The sequence below is a fragment of the Schistocerca cancellata genome, unplaced genomic scaffold (assembly GCF_023864275.1).
Source record: "Schistocerca cancellata isolate TAMUIC-IGC-003103 unplaced genomic scaffold, iqSchCanc2.1 HiC_scaffold_233, whole genome shotgun sequence".
Taxonomy (NCBI): Eukaryota; Metazoa; Arthropoda; class Insecta; order Orthoptera; family Acrididae; genus Schistocerca; species Schistocerca cancellata.
The window spans coordinates 12,501-17,500 of record NW_026046255.1 but is presented as its reverse complement, the minus strand read 5'-3'; the positions used below and the strand labels follow the sequence as shown (position 1 = coordinate 17,500).

At 55.0% G+C, this 5,000-nt stretch overlaps 3 non-coding genes across 3 annotated transcripts in view; all 3 read right to left on the bottom strand.

Annotated features, from left to right (window-relative positions):
• LOC126112901 (large subunit ribosomal RNA) overlaps nt 1-199 on the bottom strand; it is a 4,223-nt gene extending 4,024 nt beyond the window's left edge. The window contains exon 1 of the ribosomal RNA XR_007524632.1: nt 1-199. This exon is cut by the window's left edge and continues 4,024 nt beyond it. This is a non-coding gene — a ribosomal RNA (large subunit ribosomal RNA).
• A 188-nt stretch (nt 200-387) lies between these two features.
• LOC126112903 (5.8S ribosomal RNA) lies at nt 388-542 on the bottom strand. Its single transcript, XR_007524634.1, has one exon. It is a non-coding gene; the product is annotated as a 5.8S ribosomal RNA (ribosomal RNA).
• A 353-nt stretch (nt 543-895) lies between these two features.
• LOC126112896 (small subunit ribosomal RNA) lies at nt 896-2,804 on the bottom strand. The gene has a single exon (XR_007524627.1). It is a non-coding gene; the product is annotated as a small subunit ribosomal RNA (ribosomal RNA).
• Nucleotides 2,805-5,000: the final 2,196 nt, after the last annotated feature.

The following is a 5,000-nucleotide window of genomic DNA, read 5'->3' as shown; positions in this document are numbered from 1 at the left end:
GGACTTGGGCTCGGCGCGAGGCGTCGGGGTAGTGGACCCTCCCAAACACCACATGCCACGACAGGCGGCAGCCTGCGGGGTTCGGTGCTGGACTCTTCCCTGTTCGCTCGCCGCTACTGGGGGAATCCTTGTTAGTTTCTTTTCCTCCGCTTAGTAATATGCTTAAATTCAGCGGGTAGTCTCGCCTGCTCTGAGGTCGTTGTACGAGGTGTCGCACGCCACACCGCCAGCCGGCTGTGCACGCTACCGAGAAAGTACCGGTATGCGAACCGCCAGGCGACGGGCGCGCATCGCACGTTTAAGGAGACGCGGCCGGCCCCACAGGCGGCCACGACACTCCCAGGTCTCCGAAGCGGGACAAACGCCGCGCGCTTCAGTATACGTAGCCGACCCTCAGCCAGACGTGGCCCGGGAACGGAATCCATGGACCGCAATGTGCGTTCGAAACGTCGATGTTCATGTGTCCTGCAGTTCACATGTCGACGCGCAATTTGCTGCGTTCTTCATCGACCCACGAGCCGAGTGATCCACCGTCCTGGGTGATCTTTTTCATTTAGTTTCCACTGTCTCTTTCAAGACAGTTGCATAGGCGGGACTGAGGCGTTTGACGGCCCCTGTTCCAGCGTTCCTGTGTCCAACGGCCTCACGGCCGATGGGCGTCGTACGGCTCCACACCGGAGCGGACAGGCACTCGGGCGAAAGTCATTCAAAACCGGCGCCAGGCGCCAGGTGCCGCAGGCCAGCCGCTCCAGAGCTTCAGCGCTCGTACCACACAACATTTTTCCGTTAGTTTTGAGAGGCACGCGTGGTTCCGCACGCGGCGCACGGCTGCTGCCGTACAGGTAGCGTGTTGCGCGACACGACACGCACATCGAAAGACATGCAGTCTAGTCGGTAATGATCCTTCCGCAGGTTCACCTACGGAAACCTTGTTACGACTTTTACTTCCTCTAAATGATCAAGTTTGGTCATCTTTCCGGTAGCATCGGCAACGACAGAGTCGATGCCGCGTACCAGTCCGAAGACCTCACTAAATCATTCAATCGGTAGTAGCGACGGGCGGTGTGTACAAAGGGCAGGGACGTAATCAACGCGAGCTTATGACTCGCGCTTACTGGGAATTCCTCGTTCATGGGGAACAATTGCAAGCCCCAATCCCTAGCACGAAGGAGGTTCAGCGGGTTACCCCGACCTTTCGGCCTAGGAAGACACGCTGATTCCTTCAGTGTAGCGCGCGTGCGGCCCAGAACATCTAAGGGCATCACAGACCTGTTATTGCTCAATCTCGTGCGGCTAGAAGCCGCCTGTCCCTCTAAGAAGAAAAGTAATCGCTGACAGCACGAAGGATGTCACGCGACTAGTTAGCAGGCTAGAGTCTCGTTCGTTATCGGAATTAACCAGACAAATCGCTCCACCAACTAAGAACGGCCATGCACCACCACCCACCGAATCAAGAAAGAGCTATCAATCTGTCAATCCTTCCGGTGTCCGGGCCTGGTGAGGTTTCCCGTGTTGAGTCAAATTAAGCCGCAGGCTCCACTCCTGGTGGTGCCCTTCCGTCAATTCCTTTAAGTTTCAGCTTTGCAACCATACTTCCCCCGGAACCCAAAAGCTTTGGTTTCCCGGAGGCTGCCCGCCGAGTCATCGGAGGAACTGCGGCGGATCGCTGGCTGGCATCGTTTATGGTTAGAACTAGGGCGGTATCTGATCGCCTTCGAACCTCTAACTTTCGTTCTTGATTAATGAAAACATACTTGGCAAATGCTTTCGCTTCTGTTCGTCTTGCGACGATCCAAGAATTTCACCTCTAACGTCGCAATACGAATGCCCCCGCCTGTCCCTATTAATCATTACCTCGGGTTCCGAAAACCAACAAAATAGAACCGAGGTCCTATTCCATTATTCCATGCACACAGTATTCAGGCGGGCTTGCCTGCTTTAAGCACTCTAATTTGTTCAAAGTAAACGTGCCGGCCCACCCAGACACTCAATAAAGAGCACCTTGGTAGGATTTCAACGGGGTCCGCCTCGGGACGCACGAACACGCACGAGGCGGTCGCACGCCTTCGGCTCGCCCCACCGGCAGGACGTCCCACGATACATGCCAGTTAAACACCGACGGGCGGTGAACCAACAGCGTGGGACACAAATCCAACTACGAGCTTTTTAACCGCAACAACTTTAATATACGCTATTGGAGCTGGAATTACCGCGGCTGCTGGCACCAGACTTGCCCTCCAATAGATACTCGTTAAAGGATTTAAAGTGTACTCATTCCGATTACGGGGCCTCGGATGAGTCCCGTATCGTTATTTTTCGTCACTACCTCCCCGTGCCGGGAGTGGGTAATTTGCGCGCCTGCTGCCTTCCTTGGATGTGGTAGCCGTTTCTCAGGCTCCCTCTCCGGAATCGAACCCTGATTCCCCGTTACCCGTTACAACCATGGTAGGCGCAGAACCTACCATCGACAGTTGATAAGGCAGACATTTGAAAGATGCGTCGCCGGTACGAGGACCGTGCGATCAGCCCAAAGTTATTCAGAGTCACCAAGGCAAACGGACCGGACGAGCCGACCGATTGGTTTTGATCTAATAAAAGCGTCCCTTCCATCTCTGGTCGGGACTCTGTTTGCATGTATTAGCTCTAGAATTACCACAGTTATCCAAGTAACGTGGGTACGATCTAAGGAACCATAACTGATTTAATGAGCCATTCGCGGTTTCACCTTAATGCGGCTTGTACTGAGACATGCATGGCTTAATCTTTGAGACAAGCATATGACTACTGGCAGGATCAACCAGGGAGCTGCGTCAACTAGAGCTGAGCAGCCGGCCGCCCGGGAGTGTGTCCCAGGGGCCCGCGCGAACACGCAAGCGTCCGCTCAATTATTCTGCAAACAGGAGGAGGCTGAGCTCCCCTGCACAATACACCTCGAAACCCTCTCAGGTCCCGGCGGCGCGCAGCGCCGTCCTAAGTACTTGGTCGGGTTCGAGAGAGGCGCAATCGCCCGGAGTTAGGCGAGTAGACGCTTTAGGTGCGACCACCCGTGCTCCCAACTGAGCTTGCCGCTGCCGACAGAGGCCCGGGAGCGTGCTGTCGTGGCATTGCCGGCGGGAGACAACACGCGCCACCTACGGTGACCGGCAGCTCCAACGCCAGCGCCACAGAAGGGCAAAGGCCCCACGTGGGTGCCGAAGCGAACTCTCCCAGCACAGCGCACGTGCCAACACGTCTGCACAACTGCGATACAAACCACCAGCGAGAACCGCTGGGGCGACCGAGCAGCAGACGGCGTCGCGGCGCCGAGTGCCGGGCGGCGGCGCATCCTCAACGCACACAGTCCTCAATCGGACCAGCACACTGCAGATGTCCACCGCGCTTCGCACCGGGCCGGCGAGGACCCACTTTGGCTGCACGGCGCCGCGCGCAGGGTGCCCCGGCGCGCAGCTGCGCCGCCTGCCGCGTCCGTCGGCCGGCGCGCCTGCCACTGGGCGCCCCCACCAGCCGGCTGTAGCGCGTGCGCCCACGCACCGCGCGGCCAGCACGCCGGGCGGCCCCCCCTCACCGGCCGGGGACAGTCCCACCCACCCACAGCCGCGTATCGCTTCACACCCAGATTCACATTCACGTTCGTTGGTATGGTGGGGACCGCTTCGTAGCTGTACCGATCGTTGCCCTCACAGATGTACCTCCAGCAAGGACAACCGCACCACAACGGGTTACCAGTTGTTCATTTGCGTAACGTCACCAGTAAACGTACACGTCCATCCCCGTTTGCAAAGTCAACTATTATTGCATGCCTGCCTGTCAGGTGTCAAGACACACTACATCCGCTCACATCCACGCAACAAAATGTGCCCGACTAGAGGGCACGTGGAAGGTGCCCCCGTACGTATGCGATGTCCATTGCGCGACCAACTGTCAACCGGCCTCTGTAGCATGTCGCAGATGTGGAACGCGGGGCACCGTGCTATCACATTGTGTGAGAAGAGACTACTACGTCTGCATACACGCGCCACTACATGAACAGACGGCTCATGCTGATCGCCATCCACTGCGTCCATTACTCCCACACGTCTCTATGGCGTACCACACTGCAATGCAGCTGTTATGGGGAGATGACACGTAGCTGTGTACACAACATTCTGAGCGGGTTGCGGTTGGACAATACATTAATGTAACGTGTCATATGCCAATTACAGAGCAGGGTAAGGCACAACTTGGGTTAGGTTAAGGCACAACTTGGGTTAGGTTAAGGCACAACTTGGGTTAGGTTAAGGCACAACTTGGGTTAGGTTAAGGCACAACTTGGGTTAGGTTAAGGCACAACTTGGGTTAGGTTAAGGCACAACTTGGGTTAGGTTAAGGCACAACTTGGGTTAGGTTAAGGCACAACTTGGGTTAGGTTAAGGCACAACTTGGGTTAGGTTAAGGCACAACTTGGGTTAGGTTAAGGCACAACTTGGGTTAGGTTAAGGCACAACTTGGGTTAGGTTAAGGCACAACTTGGGTTAGGTTAAGGCACAACTTGGGTTAGGTTAAGGCACAACGTGGGTTAGGTTAAGGCACAACGTGGGTTAGGTTAAGGCACAACGTGGGTTAGGTTAAGGCACAATGTGGGTTAGGTTAAGGCACAATGTGGGTTAGGTTAAGGCACAATGTGGGGGTAGATTGCGGTACAAATTGCATTACATTGCGGTGCAAATTGCATTACATTGCGGTGCAAATTGCATTACATTGCGGTGCAAATTGAGTTACATTGCGGTGCAAATTGAGTTACATTGCGGTGCAAATTGAGTTACATTGCGGTGCAAATTGAGTTACATTGCGGTGCAAATTGAGTTACATTGCGGTGCAAATTGAGTTACATTGCGGTGCAAATTGAGTTACATTGCGGTGCAAATTGAGTTACATTGCGGTGCAAATTGAGTTACATTGCGGTGCAAATTGAGTTACATTGCGGTGCAAATTGAGTTACATTGCGGTGCAAATTGAGTTAC